Raw genomic sequence first — 27,380 nt, 5'->3', positions numbered from 1 at the left:
CGAGTCGGATGTCCCGGTCGTGCTCTTTGATCCTGTCTTGCATAGGTCTTCCCGTCTCATCGATGTAAACTTTGCCACATTCACAGGGAATCCTGTAAACAACGCCATCTTGCTTAGTGGAATCAACAGCGTCTTTCGGCCATACTAGATGTGATCGTAGTGTGGTTTCCGACTTGAAAACAGCGCGCACGCCTTGTTGTTGTAGGCAGCGGCGAAGTTTTTCGGAAAGACCTTTGACGTAGGGCAAAACCGCAGTGGATTTCAACTCGGTCGCGGGTTCAGAATTGGCGCTCGGTTTTCTGGTCTTGGTGATCTTCTGCAAGAAAGAAAAAGGATAACCATTAGATACAAGAACAGATGACAGATGTTTTTTCTCCTTGGAGATAACAGATGGTTTTGTTACGAGGCGTTTAGCACGCTCGTAAAGACACTTAACAATACCGCGTTTTACTGAATGAGGGTGGTGTCAATTATACGCTAAGTATTGATCAGTGTGCGTAGGCTTCCTGTATACGCTGGTGGTGAGGCGGCCGTCTGGTTCTCTCGAAACTGCGGTGTCAAGGAAAGCGAGTTTGCTGTCACTCTCTGTTTCCATGGTGAAGCGGATGGAAGGCTGCTGGATGTTAAGATGTTGTAAGAAGCTGTCGACGTTTTCGCGATCCAAGATGGTGAACGTGTCGTCTACGTAGCGTTTCCATATCTTAGGCTTGTAGGATGATGAAGCTATAGCCTGCTCCTCAAAGCTCGCCATGTAGAGGTTAGCAATAACAGCGGAAACCGGGCTTCCCATGGCTGCGCCTTCTCGTTGTTCGTAGATTCATCCGTTATACTGAAAGTATGTGGATCTCAATACGAACGTCAGAAGGTCAGTGATCTGAGCAGGTGTTAGTGTTGTGCGGTCAGCAAGGCTAGGATCGTTCTCTAGTTTCCGTAGCGCGGACGTACGGAGGGGGGGGGGGGGGAGGATGCCACACCTCCTAAGCTTTTTTCAAAATTTTGAAAGGAGAATTTACTCTACAATGCTGAAACCTTCAATAGCTATTCATTCATCTCTTGCAAAAATTTTAAGATGCCAATCATGTGTCCATGGCATTTGACGTTGCCATGGCAACGTCATAATTACAAGCAAGTTTTGCCAAAAATGATCATTTTTAACATTTTTATTTATTTTTTCCAGTTTTTTAAAAGAGAATTGTACAATTTGACTATTTTTGCATTCCATAAGCATTGTGACTTGAATTTGCATCAATTTTCGTTATTTTTCTAACGTTTTAATATCAAGTGAATTTCCCAGATCAGACTTAAAACTAAAGAATCATAAGAGCAATTATAATAGCCTCAATTCATAATTATCATTTACATGTGCTCAACTAGTGAAACGACAACAACAACACAAGAATAATGCGTCCAGTGTACCTCATCTTTCCCTCTCCCTCTCTCTTAAAAGTATCATAAGAAGTCTAATTTACAAGTGTTGCTTATCACAACGCAGCTCATAAATATATGATGGCCTGTGATCAACGATTTTTGTGCAGTGACATGGTGTTTCTCAGTTTACTCCATGACAGCGTGACGAATGTGCTATATCTTCCGGCAGTAAATAACAGGGTTCAGTGATGAATTAAAAAGCATTAGAGTTCCTGAATAAAGTGAAAAACTGTTCATACTGATACTTAAGCCGCAGACTTTGAAGGCAAAAAGAAAGAAAGAGAAAGAAAGAAAGCCATATAGCAAATCAAAAACACAAGATATGCACTGAATGTACAAGCAGCAGATTTTCAAAATGCTTGCAAGATGTGCCATTTTGTAACAAACCTGTGCTAGATCTGTTTTACTTGTTGTAATTGCATGGCTTTTCCTTTGTTTGAAAATAATTTTACTCTCGCTCGGAAACGAAATGAAATTTCGAAAAGACAAGCAACACCGATACTTTAAAGAATTCCAAGGTGGATCAGATGAAAACTACAAAATTAATGAGTGTACCCTTAAAGCGCATACTGAGAGCACCACAGCAACAACACGATTGTAACTCACAAGTTCCTTGTATCTGAGATGAAAGTAAGTAAGTAAAACTTTATATTAAAGCAGGGTAGCCCATTCAACTCATCGGCTGGTATCTAGAGGGGCCCTGCATCTATAAAAATTACATAAAAAAATCTAAAAAGATAAAAACACTGCTAAGCTTAATTACAATAACAGGAAATTTACATGGACATTTTAAAAAGAAAAAAATACTGAGCTAATTTACAATAATATTTACAAAGAAGGCTAAAAACGTTACTAGTATACTATGATAAAAGGAAAAATCTTCGCTCCACTTAAAAGAAAGGTGTTTTTTCCCGTAGTTTTATTTGAATTTGGAAGTGATAGCCTAATACTCTGTCTGGTAATATAATTATGATTTTTTATGAATAGTTTTGGCCTTATGGTAGGAGCGCCTGCTTGAGAGAGCTGACCAGTGTAAATTTATTAAAGGAAGTAACGCAAGATACTGACCATTGCCGACAAGATTCAGGCTTACGCTGGTATCGCACTCTTTGTGCCTTCGAGGTGTAAATAAAAAGCACTTAGTTTTTGAAATATTCAGAACAAGGTTATTGGCCTCTAGTTACTCTGACAAGCACTCAAGGTCTTGGTTAATGTAAACATTTTAAGTATGAAAATGAATAGCCAAGAACCTGTCCATACTAATGGCCGTAACCAAAAAACGAAGCCGAAGAAGGATGCCCCGATTGTTGTAAAAGCCTTGTAAGTGATCAAGACACAGCCTCGATTTCTTTGCTGTAACCACTTGTCCATAAGTGAGATGTAAAATGGTTGAACGAGTAAACCAACACCAACATTAGAAACGGCAAGACTTACTAGTAATGTTTTTAAAGGCTTTGACAAGTTTTTCTTATCGCTTTAATAGCTACAATGCTCAAAACGATGGCTGTGTATAGCTTAGAAAACTATTAAAAGTGCAGTTGGCGATATAAGTGGAATAGAGGTCTTCGTGCAGATACAAGTACGTCAACGAAGCATTTTCTAGCTATTAAGCACCTTTTTTGCCTTAAGTAAGTCTCCTCACAAGTGATAAGTATGTATGCCACAGCACGGAAACCATGGAGCGAGCATTAATTTCTGTACCTAGCCATGTTCCTCAGTATGTTCATGACTGTGCGTCGAATATGCCTCATCTTCCAACAATAAATAACAGGGTTCAGTGATGAATTAAGATACACCACAGCTACTGAATAAAGTAAAGATTCCTTCAACGCGAAACTCGGGCCGTTGACTTTTAAGGCAACCAAAAAGCTAAACCAAGGCGCGTAGCAAACCAAAAACACAACATATGTATAAAATGTACAGACAGCAGATTTTCGGGTGCTCGCGAAATTTGCCGTTTCATTGCCATCCTGTGCTACTTGCAGAGCTTGAATTTGGTTCTGGTGGCGCCGCAAAACTGCATAAATTCGACTGTAAGCCGCTACTGTAAGAAGGAGACACACAACGCCAACACTGGCTATAACTGCATGGTGTATATTGGTTGAAGACCACGGCACTGATAGAACTGCACTTAACACCCATACTGTAATCACCACAGCAACAACACGCTTGTGAGTCACAAGTTCCTGATATCTGAGATGAAAATGAATTGCCAAAAACCTGTCCATATTTATGACCATAACACCGAAGAACGAAGCGGTGGAAAAGATGCCCCCAATTGTTGATATAGCCTTGTAAGTGACACAGTCGGGATTACTTTGCTGTAACCACTTGACTAGAAGTGAGATGTAAAATGGTTGGACGAGTAAAACAACACCGACATCAGAAACAGCAAGACTCAATAGCAATGTTTTTAAAGAATTCGGCAACGAGGAGGTTTTTGTTATCGCGTGAATAGCTACAATGTTCAAAACGATGGCTGTATAGCATAGAAAACTATTAAATGTGCAACTGACGATATATTGTTTGAATAGAGGTCTTCATAGTCGGAAATTGCAGGAAAGGATTCCAGTAGCACTTCACAAGATGTTTTGCTCATGATTTCAACTCAATATGTTTTCTATATCATAAGACGATTGTTATAAAATAGATTGTTATAGAATACAAGATTCAGCTTGAGTAATTTTCGTTCCTGTTTTTGGCGCCCAATCTACTAAATCGCTCTTGCATCTGTTTTTTTGAAATGATTAATTTTTGCTGGTTTGTCCACGTAATTAATTTATCAGTGGTAGAATAAAACATGATTTATCTTGTTTTAAAGTCAAATACAAAGGCTCGATTACGAGAAAAAATGTTTAACAATAAACACAAATTATTATTTGCTGGCATGTCACTACTTATCCATAATATTAATTAAAGTCGAGAGACTATCCTTTTTTAATCAATGCTCATGACCCAATGATAATTGTTCGGCTTTACCGCACTGAGTGTCAGAATTATTCGTATTCTTTTAATGTTGAAGTTATTTTTAGCATCAGATTAAGGCGCCCATTTACAACGTTCAAGCTAAAAATCGACTTCCTTCTAAAAAAAACTCTTTCAACAAGGTAATACTCGTTGAATACTCTTTGCGGAACTATGTATTTTCAAATACCAGTTTTTACTAGCAGAAAAATTTAAATTATACACCTGAGATATTGAAACTGGTTCTTGCGCCGCGTAGGTCCTTGTCTAAGCGAGAAATAACCCCTTCGTATGATTATTTTCTTCTTCTTTTTTAAATTTTCAAATCTTTATCGCATTTCTATTGAAGCCCACGCGCGTTTGTGTGACTTAAGTACTGTGACACTCACAGTAGACATCCTGCAACTCCTTGAGTGAATTTAAAGTCAAATAAGAACCAGCATGTAGTATATTCACTTATCCTTCCAAACAAAAAGTTGATCTGCGTAAAAATTTGTGGTAATCAGTACTTCAGTATTGTCAGATATGACGCATTTTAAAAAATTTATCCTAAATTTTTCAAGTATTACATCAATTGTAATCTATCTCAATCTTCCCTTACTAAATCCATGCTTACTTGTTTTATTATTTCCTGTTTATTTTTTTTTTTTTTCTACCTGAGAAAACTATTATTTAGAGGCTTTCCTCAATTTGAATGTAACGTTGTACATACGATGAGAGATTACCGTCGTTAGCTTCAGGGAATGTATCAAGAGTCTTTCTCTTATTTTCAAAGGATTTAAATTCTTGTACGATCAGCCTTAGCTTTTGTTACACCCGAAACTTCAGACTTTTAAGCTAAACACCTAAATTGTAGAAAAAATTGTAGGAACTCAGAAGACCTCCATGCTGCACTTAAGCTTACCATCAGGGCTAAGACAAATAGATGGCAATAAAACCAGTGAGCATGATGAGAAAGATCATTCTTAAACAAAAATCAATCAAAACTTACTAAACTTTTGCGGAGGTCTCAACCGCCAAGGTTAGCAAAAGTATCAAAACAAAGACTACCTTTGGAGCTATGCCGAAGCTGGAGAGCTTAGACATGATACGTGTGGGCTGACCTTGACTACTGGACAGCCGTGGATGATCACAAGATCAACGTTAACATGAGACACACTTAGCCTGTACATGTCATGCTTCAGGCAACGATGTAGATAGTTTTATAAGCAGGCCGTTCCTAGGAATTTTTGTCTGTGGTGGCAAACTCCACTAAACTCCGCTGCGGGGGCACACTCCAATATAGCTTGAAGAAATAGCCCAGAAAAATCAAACACTATGTTAGAAATTTAGTTTTCCTAGCGGGAGCAACTACCCCCCTGACTCCGGTTAGGTTATCCGACTGGCGAACAATTTTTTTTTATTATTTAATAAAAATCAAAGCAATGATTATATTGCAGAGGTTTTTTAACCGAGTATCTGCTTTATTGCTGTATTTGTAGAAGGGAAGCATACAGGCTAACTGTTTGTCCTAAACAAGGGGAGGGAAACTGCAAATTTTGCACTGAAATGAAATATATTGTATCCATCCTGAGCGCATATAACCCGGCGCTGAAATCATTCAAAATGTTTAGGTTTATTCTGTAAGCAAACTATTGTGGCTGAATTATTTGCTTTCATCGTGCATGAGGCGCATTTTTAATTAAAATTGCCTTACTTATATGTGCCGCTGTTTAATTGTACGTAAATTTTGAACTGGTCTGTATCTGTACACAGTTCCTAGCCGCATTACCTAAACTTTCGTTGCCATCTGACAAGCTCGGATCTCGTGGCAGAAAGGAAACAATAAAGAATCAGTGTCCAGCCCTGCACGTTTTCCTTCAGATTACCTACAACGGTTGCGTTTTATCTGGCAAGGGAAAGGTCTTATTTGTAATACTTGTTTTCTTATTGCACCAGCAAGAGAGGGAGGGATCATATGAGCTCGAGTCAATGCCTTCTTCTTTTAGTCCTTATCTAGAGCAACTAGAAAGACTGTAGCTGATACATTAATTAGCATTTTATCCAGAGAAAGTAGAAATTATATTTCCCTTAAAAAACGGAGTTAAACTCTGTCATTTAGTGTTGAGCCTGTCGGCTAGAAAAAAACTCACCTTTTACCTACTTTGTCATTTATGGAAATACATTCTACTGGGCAAGTGATGTTATCATGCAATTTTTTTTCATTTCTTTTCAGTTTGTCAAACAGATACACTAAGATGAGTCATTTCGTCTTGTCAAGTGTCGTCGCATTTGCCTTCGCCATTTACTCGGTGAACACGAAAGGAGACAGCGGAGATTGCACAGATACCAGATGTATCTGTTCTCTTGATAAAGAGAACATCACAGCAGTTTGCAGAATGAGTGACTTGGAAAATATTTCACAGTCTTTTATCACTCCTTTGAATGTAAACGCAATGTAAGCCACAAAGCAAAGTTTAGTCAAGTACTCGTTATAACAATCTTAGCGAAGTCATATTATTTTTTTTCTATTTAACTTGTCAAACAACAACTCAGTGTTAAGGTCATTGCCCTGAAATAGAACTGAACACAATTTTTTAACCAAACTTTGCCTATATATTGGTTAATTACTTTAAGGGAACTTAAATTTTGAAATAAAAAAGGGGGGTCACCAGATTCGTTTAGGAGCAGGAAGACCTTGTATATTCCATATAATTCCTTTAAAATTCCTCTGCGAGTACTAGCAAAGTACACGTTTTTAGCGATAATTTATTTTTTAAACACAAGAATTGATCTGTTTTCATTTTACAGAAAGAACTTGATCGTTACACCCAAAATATGAGAAAAAATTGATAGGTCACCAGACTCGTTTACGAGAAAGCGACAATTTACTTCTCTCGCGGACTTAGCCACATAGGAAAGAGCCGCCATTTTGTTTATGTGCGGGCGCTCGCGCGCGCTTATTACGCGTAAAATTCTGCGCAGTAAGGATGCGCAATGCAATACAGGGCAATGACCTTAAAAGCAACATACACCATGTCTAAGCTTTCATTATGCGCAAATTTTTTAAAACTCTCAAGAAACACGAGAAGATTTAGGACTGCTGAATTTAATTTCCATAGTTAATTTCTTTGTTTTCCTCTTTTTAGAGATCTCTCAAACAATAAAATAAGGGTGGTGAAACAGAACACATTTGAAAATTTATCAGGACTCCTCAACTTGTAAGTAAATTTGTTACGCCTGTTCAAGTTGAGTTACATGCTTTTTAATTGGGCCTAAAACATGCCCAATAAGGAATCAAAATGGTGGAATTTATAACACACACTTCTGCAATCCTTCCTTTTCCCTCTCCTCAAGACGTTTTAATATATTTATTTGATCCTGGGGTTGTGCGTCTCATCTATATTTTTATATTATTAAGGGTGTTGAAAAAGCAGAACAAATTATGGAAAATACTCTACTAGAAACAAGGTTATTGATGCCTGGAATGGAATACCCTTAAAAGAAAACGTCCGGCATCTAATAATATATTCAAAAGAAAATTTAAACATTTTCTTATTATCCTACAGGAAATGAGTATTCAAATGCAGTATGAAATATTTGTTAATATACGTATAAGAACTGATTTTGTAATTTTTTTCGTTTATTACCTATTTCGCTGATGAATAGCCTTAAATTACCTTCTGGAAGACTACTTTGTAAAGCTCGCGATCGTATAAGTTTCCTTAGTCTTACTCCCAAAGTTAATGAAAGTTACTGATTTGTATTACACTGTATTTAATGAACGACATTATGGGAACCTAACATTCATTCATTCATGTTACTTCTTTTCTTTCCTACTCGTTCAAAGTTGAAAACTAAAAAAAAAAAAATAGGTAGTAGGTAATGATTGTTTTTTCTTTGTCTTAATCAGAGAAATGTCTCAAAACCTGTTGGAAGAATTACTGCCAAATAGCTTTGCATGCCTAAAGAAACTGGTGAATCTGTAAGTTTTCTAAATTTGAATTATTGTTGTGTATGATTTTTCAAAAAGTGTTTCCTTGTGATCCTGTATTACAGATATTATCCGTTTCAAAGAAGAGAGAGATTCTCGTCTAAAATTACCAAACTCCAAATACAGTAAAAACCCGCAATTAAGAACTTAATTTTCAAGGGTAACCTAAACAGGTTTTTACACGAAAGGCTGTTAAGGCAAATTTAGGCTATTTGGGTTCCAGTAGGTTCTTAGTTCCTCAAGAAAAAATTACATCGTTGCCATAAAATGTTTTAAGACATTGAAGCTATTTCTTATATAAAAATTCATACCAAATAAGTGTTTATGTAAAAGTGAAGCACTTATCATTCAGTACAAAATATTTTATACATGTACAGTAATGTCTTGTCCAAACATATTTTCCCAAAAGAAAACATTTTTAATCATTTTAAGAAAATAAGAACCTTTCTCCCAATTCTAGGCTAAATAGGTCCTTATAAAAATGGGGTCTGATTTAACAATTTCTACTGTGTAAAGTGAAATGGCAACTTGGATAAAGTGAAGTAAATGAAGAAGTGTTCTCAAGTTGAAATCTCGGAAAAAGATTTTCCGAGTACCCCCAACGGGAGTCGAACCCATGACCTTCCAAGATTACCGGTTGGACGCTCTAACCACTGAGCTATGGGAGACTCGTGGTGAGCGAGGTCATATTCTAGGTTCTTGTGAGTGACACATGTCCTGCTAACTGCAAGGCTCAATATGTCGAAATGAATGTGGATAAATGTAAAGTGAAATGACAACTTGGATAAAGTGAAGTAAATGAGATTTCAACTTGAGATTTCAACTTTTCCGAGATTTCAACTTGAGAACACTTCTTCATTTACTTCACTTTATCCAAGTTGCCATTTCACTTTACATTTATCCACATTCATTTCGACATATTGAGCCTTGCAGTTAGCAGGACATGTGTCACTCACAAGAACCTAGAATATGACCTCGCTCACCACGAGTCTCCCATAGCTCAGTGGTTAGAGCGTCCAACCGGTAATCTTGGAAGGTCATGGGTTCGACTCCCGTTGGGGGTACTCGGAAAATCTTTTTCCGAGATTTCAACTTGAGAACACTTCTTCATTTACTTCACTTTATCCAAGTTGCCATTTCACTTTACATTTATCCACATTCATTTCGACATATTGAGCCTTGCAGTTAGCAGGACATGTGTCACTCACAAGAACCTAGAATATGACCTCGCTCACCACGAGTCTCCCATAGCTCAGTGGTTAGAGCGTCCAACCGGTAATCTTGGAAGGTCATGGGTTCGACTCCCGTTGGGGGTACTCGGAAAATCTTTTTCCGAGATTTCAACTTGAGAACACTTCTTCATTTACTTCAATTTCTACTGTATTACTCGGACGAAATTCAATCACAAAATCACTAAGGGAATACCTTTGAATATTAGAACAACTCAGTTTGTATGTCGTAATCGTTAAATTAGCCATGTAATAAACGAGCAGGGAACTGGGAACAAACATATTTTCTCTGCGGTAAAAACATCCAATATCGATTGAATTGAAAAATGGGGCATGTCAACTGAAAGAGCATCCAAAAATTAGTAGATTCACCAAATTTGACGGTTATTGGTTTAAGGGGGCTCGCAATAGTTTTAAGGTTTTCCAGCACTTTTACATTTAAGGGATTCAATAAAACAAAATAACATTTATTTTTACAATTTCTTGGGAATAGCTACTAGCTCGATCGTCAGTGAACCGAAATATATTCATATGACGTCACCACCTGTTACCATAGCAACAGGATAAGGGTGTAAATAGGAGCCATCATGGAGCTTCTAACGGTAATAGCGCAAAAATTAACTCGGTGACCCCTATTTTTCTGAATCTTATCCAATTCTACATAAAAAGGGGAGCAATTATAAAGAGTTTAAAAAAATTCTCTGGAGCAGATTTTATGTAATTACTCAAAACCTTAATTTTTGACTGGCTAAAAATCCGGTCCAGAGAATTTTTTTAAATTTCACCTGTAGTTTTCTCTCAGGCCACACTACCTAATTTTGAAATAAAAAAGTGGGGTCACCGGACTTGTTTTTCAGTTAAATTACTTCGCGTTTCAAGAAAAACCACGCGTGATCCACGCGCGTTTTAAAATCTGGCCTTTACAAGATCCCGTCTTTCGCATGCGTAAACGTTGTCCGCTGGTCAATGCCCTCGATTTGCTTAGAAAAGTCGCTTGCTCGCTTTCATATTTATCAGTCATTAAGTTGGCCTGTAAATCGAAGTGCCGTCAATAAATGAAGTAAACAAAAGCCACAGACAAAGCTGCTTAAGGAAAGATAGAGAAGTAAACGTGTATTGCATGCTTTAGATTCGGGAATTTCGTAGGTTTGGTTGGAAGTCCACTCCGGGTTCTACACGATCGATCGCAGCGCATACATAAAATTTTCTCCTCGGCAACATGTATGCTGATCGGCAAACATTTTTTTCTTCAGCTTATAGTAACAATAAAGACTCTTCGCGGCTAAAAATGTCGTGAAAACGCGATTTTCTCTGAAAACTGGACAAAAATAGACTTCGACAAAAAATTTACGCGCCGCCATGTTTGTTTTTCTTTTTCATGGCTAAAAAATCCCGCGAGTGACGCGCGTGATTCGCGAAGTTTGGACCCAGGCTTCAGGCGACCGTTAACCTATTGTGAGCCTCCTTAAACCCAACGGCATGGTACACTTAGTATGGATTGGAGGGACAGGCGTCCTCCAATCCATACTAAGCTCTCTTATTTTAAAAGTGTACCATGCCTTTGTGTTTAAACCAATAACCATCAAATTTGGTAAATTTACTAATTTTGCGATGCTCTTTCAGATGAGGTGCCCCATTTTCAATTCAATCAATATTGAATATTCGTACCAAGAAAAAATATGTTCGTACCCAGTCCCCTGCTCGTTTAGAACATGGCCAATTATTCTGCATATTTATATCAAAAGGTCATTGACGTATAACAACATTCGGGTGATTCACAAAGACGCTTTTAACGGTCTGTATTCATTGGAGACACTGTGAGTAGAGCAGACTTGAAGACAAGTTGTTTAAATCTAGACTGTTCACAGTCCCCTATTTTTCCGTGAAGTCGTAGAGAGCGAAAACTGGGGAGAGTGCAAAAAACCCGTGGGTGGGGGGGGGGGGGGGCGGAAAAAATACGTGCATCCCGCCCCGCCACCCAAGGGGTTTTGGCACTCTCCCCAGTTTTCGCTCGCGTTTGTAAACCAAGATGGCGGCCCGTCGGACTGAACGATCGATCTCTACGGCTTCACGGAAAAATAGGGGACTGTGAACAGTCTAGTTTAACTCTAGCTAAAGCTACAAGGATGAGCACAAACTTAGAATTCAGATTTATAAGTTGTTTATAAACGTTATTTTTTTACATTCTCTATTTTCCACAATTTTCACCATCTTGACGTACATAGCAGCTGATATGTGATTTTTTTACGTTTCCATGGAAACGTCATAATTACAAGAAGGTTTTGCCAAAAACGCATTTTTGCACATTTCATTGCCTTCCAGTTTTAAAAAAAATTGAACAATTTGTTTAATTTTACATCCCATTAGCATTCTGGCTTGATTTTGCATCGTTTTTCGTTATTTTGGACCTCCTATGAAAATGTTGATATCCATTATGGCAGATCCAAGATGGCAGCCATAATTAAATCATGTGACGTCATATGAAGTCACAGCAAACAAAAATTATGTCATCCTGTAAAGTCAGCTCGGGACTTTTTACTCAGTGAAAAATAATTTCGCTGCGCATTACTGCAACGAAAATCTCCCAACAACTCCAATGCAGCACGGAGAGGGTATGAATCTGCATGCACGGTCAAGGGTTAAGCTTTGAAATGTCAAATTGTTTGCACCAAACATAGCTTTAAAAAACCGGAAGTATTATAGAACAGTAGTCAGAACATTTATATTATAGAGCTGGTAACAAATCATACTAGCTATTGTAAATATAACCACTTAGTGAAATATTTCTTAATAAAGCTGTCACTCGGTGCCAGCGGGCGATTCAAGTGAAATACTAGCTCGTCGACAAATTAAACCTAAAATTGGAAAGGTAAATTCAAATTGCCTTAATATTTATAGAAAGGGTGATCAATCATTTAAGAACTGTTATTTTTTATTTCACCCTATTGTAGGAACCTAACAGGCAACAATCTCCAAATATGGAATGCCCATGGTGCCTCACTGCATCTCCCATCTTTGATGATCATTGATGTGCAAGGGAACATGGGATGGAGGCCAGAAGAAACGTATCTTTTAGAATTACCAAGTCTAAACGAAATAAGGAATGTGTCCTGGGCTGCTGAATGCTTGGAATGTTGGCGCATTAAAAATGTCAGCGAGGACCTTATCCAGATATTCAACAATTCATATTTCCAAACTCAGACTCATCCCGTTACGTGCTTTAAAAAACACTACACGTTCAGTGACTACCTTATGTTGCTTGCACGGCACCGCTTCGTCGTCAGAAAATGCAGCAGTTTATTTGATTGCATTGAGCGAAAAGAGGCTAATGTCACAATGTCTTTCCCTTGCTGGCCGACCAACCAACGCGTACTCACAATGCAGTTGGTGCTTGGAATAATAGGAGGCTGCCTGAATTCAATCGTGTTTTTTAACATACTGTTGACTAAATCGTTACGAAAGAACGTTTCCATGGTACTTGTAAGCAACTTATCCCTGGGGGATATACTGATTTGTGTGTATTCTGCGATAATGGCGGCATTTATAATGAGCAATGAATATGAAGACCTGTATCACCACTCAGGCAGTATATCTGATATTCAGTGTCCCAGAATTGGATCTCTCTGCGTGCTTGGACAATGCACAACTTCCATAACCTCTGTCGCACTTACTCTTAAGCGATACCTTTGTATAGTTTTCAGCATGAAGCCTGACATTCGCATGACACCCAGGTTAGCTTCCCTGGCGATAGCCTTTAACTGGGTTGTTGGAGCACTTGTGATGTCTATCGCACATTACTTTGACATTTACCGGCGAAACTTTCTTTGTATTCCTGCGGTTTTTGACACGTTACATTTTCCCATGGAGGCCCGCTACACCATTGCTCTGGTCTCTCTCGGAATATCTTTTTTACCTGGTGACCATACCATTGTATGCTCACATTTACAGGGTTGTCAAACGATCCAGTCAGCAAATGGGAGTGCAGCGAGAGTCTACTCTAGCCAAGCGAATTGCCGTCTTAGTCGGCACTAACTTGGTGTTCTTTTTCATACCAATTCTATCGGTGACCGCATGGCATTTTCTCGTTACATCTAATCATAAAAAAGATTTCTCTATTTATTCCATAAGAGCGATAGAGACGTATATTCCTCAATATTGCTTGAGCATTAATTCCTGTTTAAATCCTCTGGTACACGCTTTTAGAAATGATAAGTTCAACAACGCCCTGAAAAGGAACCTTCCATCAAGATGTAACACAAATGACGTCACGCCTGCTGTACAAACTGTGCGTACGTCGGTAGGTAAGCGCAACACGCGTTAAGTCACGCCTAACGTGACACCGTCCCTATAAGACACATTTTCATGATGCACAAGGCGATAAACGTTGTACGCTTTATGATACACTTTTAATAAATCCTGTTACGTAGTCAAAAATTTTCATTTTATGTATTTCTTGCACTTAACGCACTTGCTCAATCGTGCTAATAATTTTTAGTTTTTACTTTTACTATATATGTGTACAGTTTCTTGTATTTCAGTCAGTGACCAACATAGCATATGCTTCTTATGCATATGCTTCTTTGGTCAATGAGCACATTTTATTTTGGTTTTGTGTGTATTTGTATATTTTCCTTATTTTAATTAATGTATTTTCTGTAAATAGTGTGTAATATTGTTTAATTGTTGTAAATAGTGTGAAATAATAAAAATCTGAAATCTGAATCTTATATTTTTAAAATTTTTAACGCTGTATTTTACCGAGTTGAACCATTCTAGGCGGACATCACTGCCATGCCATTAGTTTCTTTGCAGCTTCTTTCACTTATATATCTATTTTTTTCATTACTAGTAGGATATAGGAGCTGAAACTTTGTGACTACGAAACAGTATGTTTAAAAATTTAACGGCTTTTCTTTATCAACTGTTATCATTTTTCGGTTTTGCAACCTCTCTCCCTCAAAAGATTTGTTTAGTGCCTGGCAGGAGGGTTTAGCTTTCCTCTAAAAAGGACGGTTTTTTCCTGTTGGGTAGCAGGCACAAGGTTGCTATCGGACTCAAGGAAGAGGATGAAGAGAGTTGAAAATGCAGACAACAGCCATACTGAGAACACCTCAAAAACAACAAACTTTTGTGTCACAAGTTCCTGGTATCTGATTTGCAGATGAATAGCAAAGAACATGTCTACTCTTCTCACCACAACACAAACAAGGAAGCTTGAGATGCAAAATTCACGATCACAAGAAAGGCCTCAGGGCAGGCATTGTTTTGTTGTAACCATTTGACCAGAAAAAGCTAGAAAGGAACTGTTACGTGAATACGCAAGTGAACCAATTTTTTTTTTTACAGTTTTCACCGGTTTCGATTCTTTTCGTATTGCGTTAATATTTACTATGTTGAAAACAATGGCTGTATTTGAAATTTGGGTTCTATTAAGTTTTACAACCAACGGGCAAAGTTTAAATGAAAATATATCGTCAGTTTTATTTTGATGAAATGATCTTACATACTAATTATTGATACCCCTGCAAAACTCTATTAATAGAGGATATTCTATCTTTTCATGTGTATTCTTTGCCTTGATCCAGGAGATTTACGAATGGTTTATCCTTCGAGCATCTTCGGGTATCCTTTCAAACGCTTTCGGACGTCTTTCAGACTTATTCTGGACTTTCTTCGGCCGCTGCCCCTTGGGCGTCTTTTGGAGTCTCTCTGGTGTCTTAATTTGTGAATAGATTGAAAGGGAAAGTACATTTGTAACGTATGGATTGGACTGGGGATAGCCAGATTAAGGGCGCAGGAAAATAATAGCACGAGAATTCGATGAGCATCAATAATTGTAGAATTGTTGACTCGAGTCAGGAATAACTATGCAGGCAATAACTCTCTCCAGAGCCCTCGGCCAACAACGACAGCTGGCTTTAAGAATTTAAACATTACCCTGTGATTGGTTGTTAATTTGTCAAGCTGGCTCTTGTATTCTATAACAATCTATTTTATAACAATCGTCTTGTGATGTAGAAAAAATATTGAGTTAAAATCATGAGCAAATCATCTTGTGAAGTGCTGCTGGAATCCTTTCCTTCAATTTCCGACTATGAAGACCTCTATTCGACCTATATCGCCAATTGCACCTTTAACGGTTTTTTAAGCTACACAGCCATCGTTTTAAACATTGTAGCTATTCACGCGATAACAAAAACCTCCTCGTTGCCGAATCCTTTAAAAACATTGCTTGTGAGTCTTGCTGTTTCTGATGTCGGTGTTGGTTTACTCGTCCAACCATTTTACATCTCACTTCTGGTCAAGTGGTTACAGCAAAGCAATACCGAGTGTGTCATTTACAAGGCTTTGACAGCAATTGGGGGCTTCTTTTCTGCCGCTTCGTTCTTTGGTGTTATGGTAATAAGTATGGACAGGTTCTTGGCTATTCATTTTCATCTCAGATACCAAGAACTTGTGACTCACAAGCGTGTTGTTGCTGTGGTGATTACAGTATGGGTGTTAAGTGCAGTTCTATCAGTGCCGTGGTCTTCAACCACTATACACCATGCATTTATAGCCAGTGTTGGCGTTGCTTGTCTCCTTCTTACAGCAGTGGCTTATGGTCGAATTTATGCAGTTTTGCGGCGCCACCAGAACCAAATTCAAGCTCTGCAAGTAGCACAGGATGGCAATGAAACGTCAAATTTCGCGAGCGCCCGAAAATCTGCTGTCTGTACTTTTTATACATATGTTGTGTTTTTAGTTTGTTACGCGCCTTGGTTCAGCTTTTTGGCTGCCTTAAAAGTCAACGGCCCGGGTATCGCGTTAAAGAAATCTTTAATTTATTCAATGACTCTGACGTGTCTTAATTCATTACTAAACCCTGTTATTTACTGTTGGACATACTAAGGAACATGGCTAGGCACGGAAATTAATGCTCGTTCCATGATTTCCGTGTTACTTATCTTACATACTTATCAATGATACCCCTGCAAAACTCTATAAATAGAGGATATTCTATCTTTTCATATGTATTCTTTGCCTTGATCCAGGAGATTTACGAATGGTTTATCCTTCGAGCATCTTCGGGTATCCTTTCGAACGCTTTCGGACGTCTTTCGGACTTATTCTGGACTTTCTTCGGCCGCTGCCCCTGGAGCGTCTTTTGGAGTCTCTCTGGTGTCTTCATTTGTGAATAGATTGAAAGGGAAAGTACATTTGTAACGTATGGATTGGACTGGGGATAGCCAGATTAAGGGCGCAGGAAAATAATAGCACGAGAATTCGATGAGCATCAATAATTGTAGAATTGTTGACTCGAGTCAGGAATAACTATGCAGGCAATAACTCTCTCCAGAGCCCTCGGCCAACAACGACAGCTGGCTTTAAGAATTTAAACATTACCCTGTGATTGGTTGTTAATTTGTCAAGCTGGCTCTTGTATTCTATAACAATCTATTTTATAACAATCGTCTTGTGATGTAGAAAAAATATTGAGTTGAAATCATGAGCAAATCATCTTGTGAAGTGCTGCTGGAATCCTTTCCTTCAATTTCCGACTATGAAGACCTCTATTCGACCTATATCGCCAATTGCACCTTTAACGGTTTTTTAAGCTACACAGCCATCGTTTTCAACATTGTAGCTATTCACGCGATAACAAAAACCTCCTCGTTGCCGAATCCTTTAAAAACATTGCTAGTGAGTCTTGCTGTTTCTGATGTCGGTGTTGGTTTACTCGTCCAACCATTTTACATCTCACTTCTGGTCAAGTGGTTACAGCAAAGCAACACCGAGTGTGTCATTTACAAGGCTTTGACAGCAATTGGGGGCTTCTTTTCTGCCGCTTCTTTCTTTGGTGTTATGGTCATAAGTATGGACAGGTTCTTGGCTATTCATTTTCATCTCAGATACCAAGAACTTGTGACTCACAAGCGTGTTGTTGCTGTGGTGATTACAGTATGGGTGTTAAGTGCAGTTCTATCAGTGCCGTGGTCTTCAACCACTATACACCATGCAGTTATAGCAAGTGTTGGCGTTGCTTGTCTTCTCCTTACAGCAGTGGCTTATGGTCGAATTTATGCAGTTTTGCGGCGCCACCAGAACCAAATTCAAGCTCTGCAAGTAGCACAGGATGGCAACGAAACGGCAAATTCCGCGAGCGCCCGAAAATCTGCTGTCTGTACTTTTTATACATATGTTGTGTTTTTAGTTTGTTACGCGCCTTGGTTTAGCTTTTTGGCTGCCTTAAAAGTCAACGGCCCGGGTATCGCGTTAAAGAAATCTTTAATTTATTCAATGACTCTGACGTGTCTTAATTCATTACTAACCCTGTTATTTACTGTTGGAAGATGAGACACATTAGACGGACAATTATGGACATACTAAGGAACATGGCTAGGCACGGAAATTAATGCTCGTTCCATGATTTCCGTGTTGTGGCATAAATACACTTTACTTGTGCGGAGACTTAAAAGGTGAAAATAGCTAGAAAATGCTTCTTTGATGTACTTGTATCTGGATGAAGACTTCTATTTGACCGGTACCACCAACTGCACTTTCAATAGTTTTCTAAGCTATACAGCCATCGTTTTAAACATTGTAGCTATTCACGCTATAAGGAAAACTTCCTCGTTACCGAAGCCTTTAAAAACATTGCTATTGAGTCTTGCTGTTTCTGATCTTGGTGTTGGTTAACTCGTCCAACTATTTTAAATTCCACTTATGGTCAGGTGGTTACAGCAAAGCAATCCCGACTGTCGCACTTACAAGGCCTTTACGACAATTGAGGGCATCTTTTCTACCGCTTCGTTCTGTGGCGTAGTGGCCATCAGTGTAGACAGATTCTTGGCAATTCATCTTCATCTCAGATACCAGGAAATTGTGACTCACAAGCGTATTGTTGCTGTGGTGATCTCAGTAAGCGCGTTTAAGGCACATTCATTAATTTTGTTGTTTTCACTCCCGCAAGCAGTAGCTGTTTGTGATCACGAATAAAGTTGAAAAGTTGTAGAAAGGAAAATGATTTGCGATGTTTTGGCTTGAAGAGCGAATGCAAAAAAAAAATTCTGCAAATATATAAAAAATAACGATTTTTTCCATGCTCATCACCGTTGTTACTTTCAGATTTCAGCAACAAACTATATTCTATTGGACGTTTTGCACGGTCAAATTTATCAGTTAAGAAAACAAGTTTTTGCCTGTGGATCATCAGTTTCAATAAATTGAGTTCTTTGTTTTTGTCACGAGAAACATCTTTTAATTAAAATTTCCTTATTTATCTGATTCAGTGTAGCTGTTGTGTTCCTTATGTAGTAGTCTAATCCCAAGGCGTTTTGCACAGTCCTGCACTAACTTCAGCACCTTAGCATTCGTTGGCAAAAGCTCAGATACTGCTTTTACTCTCATAGCAAAAGAAATACGACTCAAGGCCAGTGTCCAGTGCTCTGTCAGTTTCCTTTTAGATTACCTTTATCGATTGCGTTCTATTTAAATAATAATAAATAATAATAAAATATTTATATAGCGCCAATATCCTAAAAGTTCAAAAGCGCTGTACAGAAGTTAAACGTTAAAAATTTTAAAAACACTATTTAAAAAAAAATATATATATAAAAATATTAAAAATATAACAAAAATGCTTACAATCTTACGACTAATAAAAAAAAGTTGCTAAAAAGTTATAAAAATGCTTTTTTAAAAAGGAAAGTTTTAAGTTTATGTTTAAAAAGGGACACAGAGGAGCTGTTCTTGATGTCAGAAGGCAGAGTATTCCAGAGTGTAATAACGGTAAGAGACCTTCTGAGTAAGGTGTTTGGTCTTCACAAAGGACGCAAGGTTAAGCGCAAAAGTTCGTACAGAACTAGCAGAAGGATCAAAATTGTGCTTGCATGCTTCCATTTTTAAATAGACTATCGCGTGTCATGTTAGCAGTTGACAACTTTGGGCTCACTGAGTACGCTGTTCATTGCTTGCTAAAATCAGAGTACTGGTTCTTAGATTATATTAAATTAAGTAAACATAATGTCTGTTATGTCTCATTGACATTATGCGATAACAAACATTTTTTAACATTTTTTTAAGTTCTATACTTTGAAAAAATAACATGTCTATGAGCTGTGACAGATTTGTTTGTTTCTTTCTTTTTAAATTTAAATTTTATCAGCGTGTATTCTTTTCAGGGGAATCTAAATAAGCAGCTATTTATGTGAGCAAAACGTAAAATATTATGCGTAATCAGTATTTCTGCGTTTCTTGACTTTTCTGACATCTATCGCGCATAGAGTAACATGATATGAAATAAATCAAAAAAGCTTACAGCTAACATTCTATAGGCAAAAACGGTTGTCTGACCGCTAGAGTGATTTTTTTCATTTAACAATAGTAAGCAGAATATTTCATGTTGCATGCGTTTTTTTTTTCAGCTTTATACATAGATCAATTATTCAATGGTGTGAAAAAGCAGCTGTTTGAGTATTTGCCCAAAGCAAGGAGGAGAGAAATTACATACTTTTCAGCGAAATCAACTATTTGTGTCCACCATGGACTCATAACGTTACAAATGGAATCTTTCATTATATTTTGTTCAAATTTAAGTTAACGGCAAAACAAGTTTTTGTACTGTAAATCAGTTTCAATAAATTGAGTTCTTTTTTTTTAGTCATGTGAAGTATTTTTAATTAAAATTTCCTAACTTCACAGTGCTCAGCTATTGTGTTATTTCTGTTGTAGTCTAAACCCAAACGTTTCGCACTGTCAAATTTATAAGTTAAGAAAAACAAGTTTTTGTACTGTGGATCAGTTTCAATAAATTGAGTTCTTTGTTTGTGATCATGTGAGGTATTTTTAATTAAACTTTCCTAACTTATCAGTACTGCTGTCGTGATATTACTATGTGGCCTAACCCCAAGTCGTTTTGCACAGTCCGGCAGTAACTTCAGCACCTTAGTTTTCGTTGGCAAAAGCTCAGATACTGCTCTTACACTCATAGCAAAACAACAACTCAAGGTTAGTGTCCAGTGATCTGTCAGTTTCCTTTTAGATTAACTTCATCGATTGCGTTTTATTTGGTAACGATACAAGACTTTCTGTGTAGAGTGTCTGGTCCTCACAAAGGGCGCAAGAAAAAGCGCAAGAGTTCGTACAAGGATCAAAATTGTGCTTGTATGCTTTTTTTTATATAGACTATCGCAAGTGTTACTAACTTTAGGCATACTTTAATTGCAACTTTAGTTAAGATAGCAGTTGACAACTTTGGGTTCACTGAGTACGCTGTTTATTGCTCGCTGAAAGATCAGAGTACTGGCTCTCAGATCTCAGTGAACATAATGTTTGTTATGTTTTATCGACATTATGTAATAAAAAACACTTTTTTAACAATTTTTTAACTAGACTGTATTATGAAAAAATTAACATGTCTCTGGGCTGGGCCAACAGATTTCAATTTTTGTATTTAAATTTAATTTTAATCAGCGTGTATTCTTGTCAGGGGAATCTTAATCAGAAGCTGTTGATGTGAACAAAATGTAGTTCTACGCAATCTTTTCCTGGCAATCAGTATTTCCGCGCTAACGACCTTTCTGTTATCTATCGCGCATAGAGTAATATTGTCAACGAACATGTTATAAAATAAACCAAAATAGCTTACATTTAACCTTCTATAGGCAAAAACGGTTGTCTGACCGCCAGAGTGATTTTTTCATTTAATAATAGTAATCACAATATGTTGCGTTGTATGCGAAGTTTTCACAGTTTTATACATAGAAAAAAGTTATTCAACGGTGTGAAAAAGCAGCTGTTTGAGTAATTGTCCGAAGCAACGAGGAGAGTAACTACAGACTTTTCCAATAAAATAAACTATATTGTGTCAAACCTAGGCTCAGAACGTTACAGCTTGAATCTTTCATAATATTTTGGTCAAATTCATAATTTAAAGAATAATATTTTTTGCACTGTAGATCAGTTTAAATAAGTAGAGTTTTTGCTTTTTTCAAGAGAAACATTTTTAATTAACATTTCCTAACTTATCTGATTCAGTGCAGCTGTTGCGTTGCGTTATTTCTGTTGTAGTCTAGGCCCAAGTTGTTTTTTCATAGTTACTTCTTAGTATTCGTTGGCAAAACCTCAGGTACTGCGCTTACACTGATAGCAAAAAAAAAGCGACCAAAGAGTTAGTGTCCAGTGCTCTGCACGTTTTCTTTTAGACTTCTATTGCATTTTACTCAACAACGGCAAGAGACCATCTGTGTAGAGTCTGCTCTTAGCGAAGGACGCAAGCAAGCACAAATGCAAGCACAACAAAAGAGTCCGTTCCGAACACAGGTGCAAGCGCAAGGATTGAAGATTGTGCTTGCATCCTCTCGCGTTTGTATCGAATATTGCAAGTGTAACTAACTTTAGGCATAACTAACTCTCAACATTACTTAATATTGACACTTGGCAACTCTGAGTTCATCGGGCACGTTCGTAAATGCTCACTGAAAGATCAAAGTGCTAGATCCTTAAATTAATTTAAGTAAACAACAAGATTTAGCTGAAATGAAGACTTTTATATAGAAGCTAGATGACATGTCTGACCAGGTACCTCACAATAGTCTAAGAACTTTCTTTCTTTGGCAATTCACTATTACAGCTAGCCCATTGATGGCTAGTAAAAAAGGAATTCCAAATGGCGCCAAAATTCATTCCACAATTTACTTTTACATGGCTTCGCTCCACCAAGGTGTATAAATGGTTACTGGTGAATCGTTTGGGGCTGCATGGCATACTTGGGGTTAAAGCGGTCATCGACGGGAAAGCCTCACACCCAGGGAAACTAGCAATACACCTAGAAACGCTTGAAATAGATTCCTCCTTCATACAGCCCGTCTAGGAACAAACATTTATCTCCTATCTAGGTTAATTTATTTCAATTTATTTTGTCATGCAATGAATTCTGTTGACTTTTTTTTCAGAACGTTTGTCAACTGGTTCAAAATAAGATGAGTCCAATCTCCTTGTCAAGCCTCGCTGTATTTGTCTTCTTCATCTTTGCAAAAAACAAGATCGGAGAAAGCAGAGTTTGTACAGATACCAGATGTACCTGCTCTCGAGATGAAGAAAACATCACAGCAGTTTGCAAAATGAGTGACTTGGAAAATATATCAGAAAATATTACAGACACTCTATGAGGGTGTAAACGCATTGTAATTCACGAGTACTGGCTAGGCCAAATATTGAACATAATACTCTTTTTATTCACTGATTAGCTAATGCATAGTAAGTCTGTCAGGCAGAGAACGTACATTATTTCTTAAGCTAATTACTGCACGCACAGGTTCCTTTGTAACTTGCACTAAACGAAACAGGCTCGGTAATACTGACAGCAGTGGAGTCTACAGACAGCAGCCACTGCACCATACAGATAGTTAACTGCTTAGTTTCGATGGTGAAATTTTCTGTTTTTCTTTTATTGGTTTTTCAGGAATCTGTCAAACAATAAAATAAAGGCGATAGAACAAGGTACATTCGGACAGTTTTCAGGCCTCATCAACTTGTAAGTCAATTTGTAACGGTCCGTTTTAATTTTTTTTATAACAATCCATACATATTTCTACTCCATACCCCCTCCCCCCCCCCCCCCCCGCCCCTAAAAAATATACTTTTTGAGCTGACGTATCTCATTTTTCCTTTGATATATAAACATTTATTTATTCAATTGCAATTCTTTACTTTATTTTTATTTGTATTATTCTAAGAATTTTCCTCTGTCTTGTAAAATTCATTTTGTTAAATTAAGCATCTTATTACTTATCAATCAATCAATCAATCAATCAATCAATCAACTTTATTTATAGAGGGTTACACGTAATAGTTTTACAACTAATAAATTTGTGGCCCTCTCTAATGTACTAAAAAAAATAAGAATCTACTATAAACAATAATCTAATTTAAAATTTAGTTAAAACCTAATTTAAAATCGAAATGTAAGTTAAAAATTTAAAAACTAATCTACAATATTGATCCAAAGGTAATTATTACTAAATAACACAATCTAAAAGTTATAATCTAAAAAAGGAGTAAAAATATTATTCTTGAGCTGCAGATTTACAGCAGATTTACGGAAGATTTACGGAAGATTTTCATGGAAAAGCGACAGTGACTAAGGTGTGCCCTCCAGCAAAAATACAGAAGTAATAAATACAGAAATAAGAAGGATGACAATATTAGTCTAAAATATCATTATCAATAATCAGAGAAAAAAAACAAAGGAAATGTCACGTTTTACCTTAATCAGAGAAATGTACCTTATGCGTTTTACCTTTATCAGAGAAATGTCTCAAAACCTGTTGGAAGAATTACTACCAAACTGCTTTGCGGGTCTGAAGAATCTGCTGAGCCTGTAGGTATCTTATTTCTACTAGTTTTAGTTTATGATTTTTAATTAGAAAAAAGTTATTTCTTGCGGATGATTTAACTGCACTTATTTCAAACATTTCGTGTTTTGCAGCTATGCACATAACTTTGCTATCTTTAAAACTAAAATTAACTAAAGTTGAGGAACTAAGGGAGTGTGTTGCACCTTTGTCCTCGGTAACGCCAAGTCGATGTTCTTCGCAAAGGATATAACTAATTTGCCCCGCCATTTCCTGTGCAAAAATTCTATCTCCGTTCCATTGAGAGATTCCGTAAATATCGTGTCTTTGAAATAATGACCTCGGAAGACTATAAAGAGAATGGGTGAAATTCTTATTTCGAAAGTTTCGCAGTGATATAGGTTATGGTTACTCGGATGCTATCAAGAACAATGTTACCCAGAGGAAAGTGATTGGGCATGGTCCTTAAGAAAAACTTGGGTACCATTAAATGGTCATAACTTTTGTGCTTTATTTCAAAAGGTCACTGACGTACAACAACATCCAGATTATTCAAAAAGACGCTTTTAGCGGTCTCTTTTTTCTGGAAATACTGTAAGTAAAACAAACGAGACAAAAGCAGTTCTTAGCGATACTGAAATGTGGGGTAAAGTGGTCGAGCATGAATGGCTTGCTACCCTTTAAGAGACGAAATAGCCGGGAACAAAAAACAGGACCAAATCCTCAGCCCCCCCAAAAATCGCAACTGCTACAGTTCACCATAGCTGCTACCCTACTAATGCGAAAGAAGCGAAATTGAACATTGAAGTCAGTTTTACAAAACATATATACCAGATGGCAATAAACTTCTATCATACAAGCTATGCTCATTACGAACTGTTCAGTGTTCGATACGCGTACGGAGGGTGAAACATAGCAAAGTAAGGTGTGGTAGGGATTACGGTACTGAGTAACTGTTCTTATTGAAGTTGGAAAGCTAACATCTCGGGAATTCAATCAGCTAGGAAATGTTGCACTTTAAGGTGTCGTACGTACATCTTATATACCCTTCAAAGCGGGGTTGGTGAAACACAGGGTTGACTGCCGTTTTTTCCTTAACATTCCAGGAACCTGACAGGCAACAAGCTCCAAATATGGAATGCCCATGGTGCCTCACTGCATCTACCATCTTTGATTATCATTGATGTGCAAGGGAACATGGGATGGAGACCTGAAGAAAAATACCTTTTAGAATTACCAAGACTAAAGGAGATAAGGAATGTGTCCTGGGCTGCTGAATGCTTGGACTGTTGGCTCATCAAAAAAGTTAGAAGTAATCTCGTCGAAAAATTCAACAATTCGCATTTTCAGACTCAGTCTCATCGTGAGAAGTGTTCTACAAAATATCTCGCGTTCAGTGATTACCTTGTGTTGCTTGCACGGCACCGCTTCGTTGTTACAAAGTGCAGAAGTTTATTGGATTGCATTGAGCGAAAGGAAGCTAATGTCACAAAATCCAACCCTTGTTGGCCTACCAGCCAACGCGTCCTCTCAATGCAGCTGGTGTTTGGAATAATAGGAAGCTGCCTGAATTTGGTCGTGTTTTTTAACATTCTGTTGACTAAATCGTTACGAAAGAACGTTTCCATGGTACTAGTAAGCAATTTAGCCCTGGGGGATACATTGATTTGTATGTATTCAGCTATAATGGCGGGCCTCATAGTAAGCAACCAGTACGAAGATTTGTATGAACACTTAGGCAGTATATCTGATGTTCAGTGCCCCAGAGTTGGATCTCTCTGGGTGCTTGGACAATTAACAACTTCTATTACCTCTGTAGCACTCACACTTGAGCGATACCTTTGTATAGTTTTCAGCATGAAGCCTGGTATTCGCATGACACCCAGGTTAGCTTCCCTGGCGATTGCTTTTAACTGGGTCGTTGCAGCCTCGATGATGTCTTTCGCACATTACTTCGACCTTTACCACAATACCTTCGTATGTATTCCTGTGGTATTTGACACATCACGTCCTCCCGTGGAGACTTTCTACACCATTGCTCTGTTCTCTCTCGGAATAACTCTTTACCTGGTGACCATCCCATTATATGTTCACATTTACAGGGTTGTCAAAACGATCCAGTCAGCAAATGGGAGTACAGCGAGAGTCTACTCTAGCCAAGCGAATTGCCGTCCTAGTCGGGACTAACCTGGTGTTCTTTTTCATACCAATTCTGTCAGTGGTGGCATGGTATTTTCTCGTTGCACCTAGTCAAAGAAAAATGTTGTCTATTTATTTCAGAAGAGCAATAGGCGAGTGGATTCCTCTGTATTGCTTGAGCATTAACTCCCCCAAAAAAAAAAAAAAAAAAACAAAACCCCACCCCCCCCCCACCCAAAAAAAAAACCCGGCAAAAATACATTAACTCCTGTTTAAATCCTCTGGTACACGCGTTTAGAAATGACAAGTTCAAAAACGCTCTAAAGAGGAATCTTCCATCAAGATGTAACACAAATGAAGTCAAGCCGGCTGTACAATCTGTACCATCAGAAGGTGTAATTCCTTGCGCAAGTAATGTCACACCTTCTTAATGATGATGATGATAATATTTATTATAGCTCGACCTTTGTAATCGACGAAGACCGCAACTTCTAAGTCTCACTAGAAAAAAATGTACATTAAGTGTTCTTGGCTGAAAGCTAGCCAATAAAGCACCACATACATGCATAGAAGAAGCAATTCAGCCTGATAAATGTAACATGTTCTTATATAAAAGAAACAGGATGCCAGAATAAGAAAGTAACTCATATTAAAGTACTATGGTGTGCATACTTATATTCGTAATGGTATTTATTTCTTTGTAATTAATTTTTAGTGTAAGTCATAAAAAATTTAAATGCTAATTAAATCTCTATTAATGTATAATGTATAGTATTTAGCACCCAGTAAAAAAGAACTTGACCAGCCTGAACCCAAAATCATTGGTTCTTATATGCGGGTGTTTAATGTATTCCAGGCTGACATGCATCGCTGCCAGCCATTCCCTTTTGTGCGGCTGTTTCCTCTCGTTCCTGGGGGGGGGGTGAGGCTTGTAACCTCTCTCCCTTGTGATGTCTTGTGGTTTTTGTTTAGTACCTGGCACTCCTAAAGACGGGTAAATATAATAGCAACGCGTTTTGAGCTACGCAGTGCAGATACTCAGTGGAGTAGTCAGTTCCACTATTTTTGTGCAGTTAACATATCTTGTCAATTTTAAAACATTGTACAACAGCCACAATAGACTGTTTTCCTTTTGTCTTTTTGTGATTGAATATAGAAAAATAGTACACCACCAGATGTTGATTTGATTTGCCTAGGTAAGGCATAGATGCCTAAGATGGAACCAGTCTAAAACAAACTTGAGAAGAACCAAGATGGAATCAGTCTAAAAAAACTAATAAGGGGAAGAATTTGTATCTTTGATGCAAGAAG

At 37.7% G+C, this 27,380-nt stretch overlaps 1 long non-coding RNA gene and 2 pseudogenes across 3 annotated transcripts; all 3 read left to right on the top strand.

Annotated features, from left to right (window-relative positions):
* Positions 1–6,629: 6,629 nt before the first annotated feature.
* LOC144651070 (uncharacterized) lies at positions 6,630–13,974 on the top strand (annotated as a pseudogene). The gene is made up of 4 exons (XR_013570308.1): positions 6,630–6,829; positions 7,521–7,592; positions 8,285–8,356; positions 12,546–13,974. The product of XR_013570308.1 is annotated as an uncharacterized LOC144651070 (transcript).
* Positions 13,975–20,469: 6,495 nt separating this feature from the next.
* LOC144649413 (uncharacterized) lies at positions 20,470–23,146 on the top strand. Its single transcript, XR_013569895.1, has 3 exons — positions 20,470–20,583; positions 22,530–22,760; positions 23,039–23,146. It is a non-coding gene; the product is annotated as an uncharacterized LOC144649413 (long non-coding RNA).
* A 645-nt stretch (positions 23,147–23,791) lies between these two features.
* On the top strand, positions 23,792–26,939 carry LOC144649404 (follicle-stimulating hormone receptor-like; annotated as a pseudogene). The gene is made up of 4 exons (XR_013569894.1): positions 23,792–23,956; positions 24,453–24,524; positions 25,037–26,250; positions 26,330–26,939. The product of XR_013569894.1 is annotated as a follicle-stimulating hormone receptor-like (transcript).
* The last annotated feature ends 441 nt before the right edge of the window (positions 26,940–27,380 follow it).

The sequence above is a fragment of the Oculina patagonica genome, chromosome 1 (assembly GCF_052425735.1).
Source record: "Oculina patagonica isolate OP01 chromosome 1, crgOcupat, whole genome shotgun sequence".
Taxonomy (NCBI): domain Eukaryota; kingdom Metazoa; phylum Cnidaria; class Anthozoa; order Scleractinia; family Oculinidae; genus Oculina; species Oculina patagonica.
The sequence above is the reverse complement of the archived record's forward strand: the minus strand, read 5'-3'. Positions and strand labels throughout refer to the sequence as shown.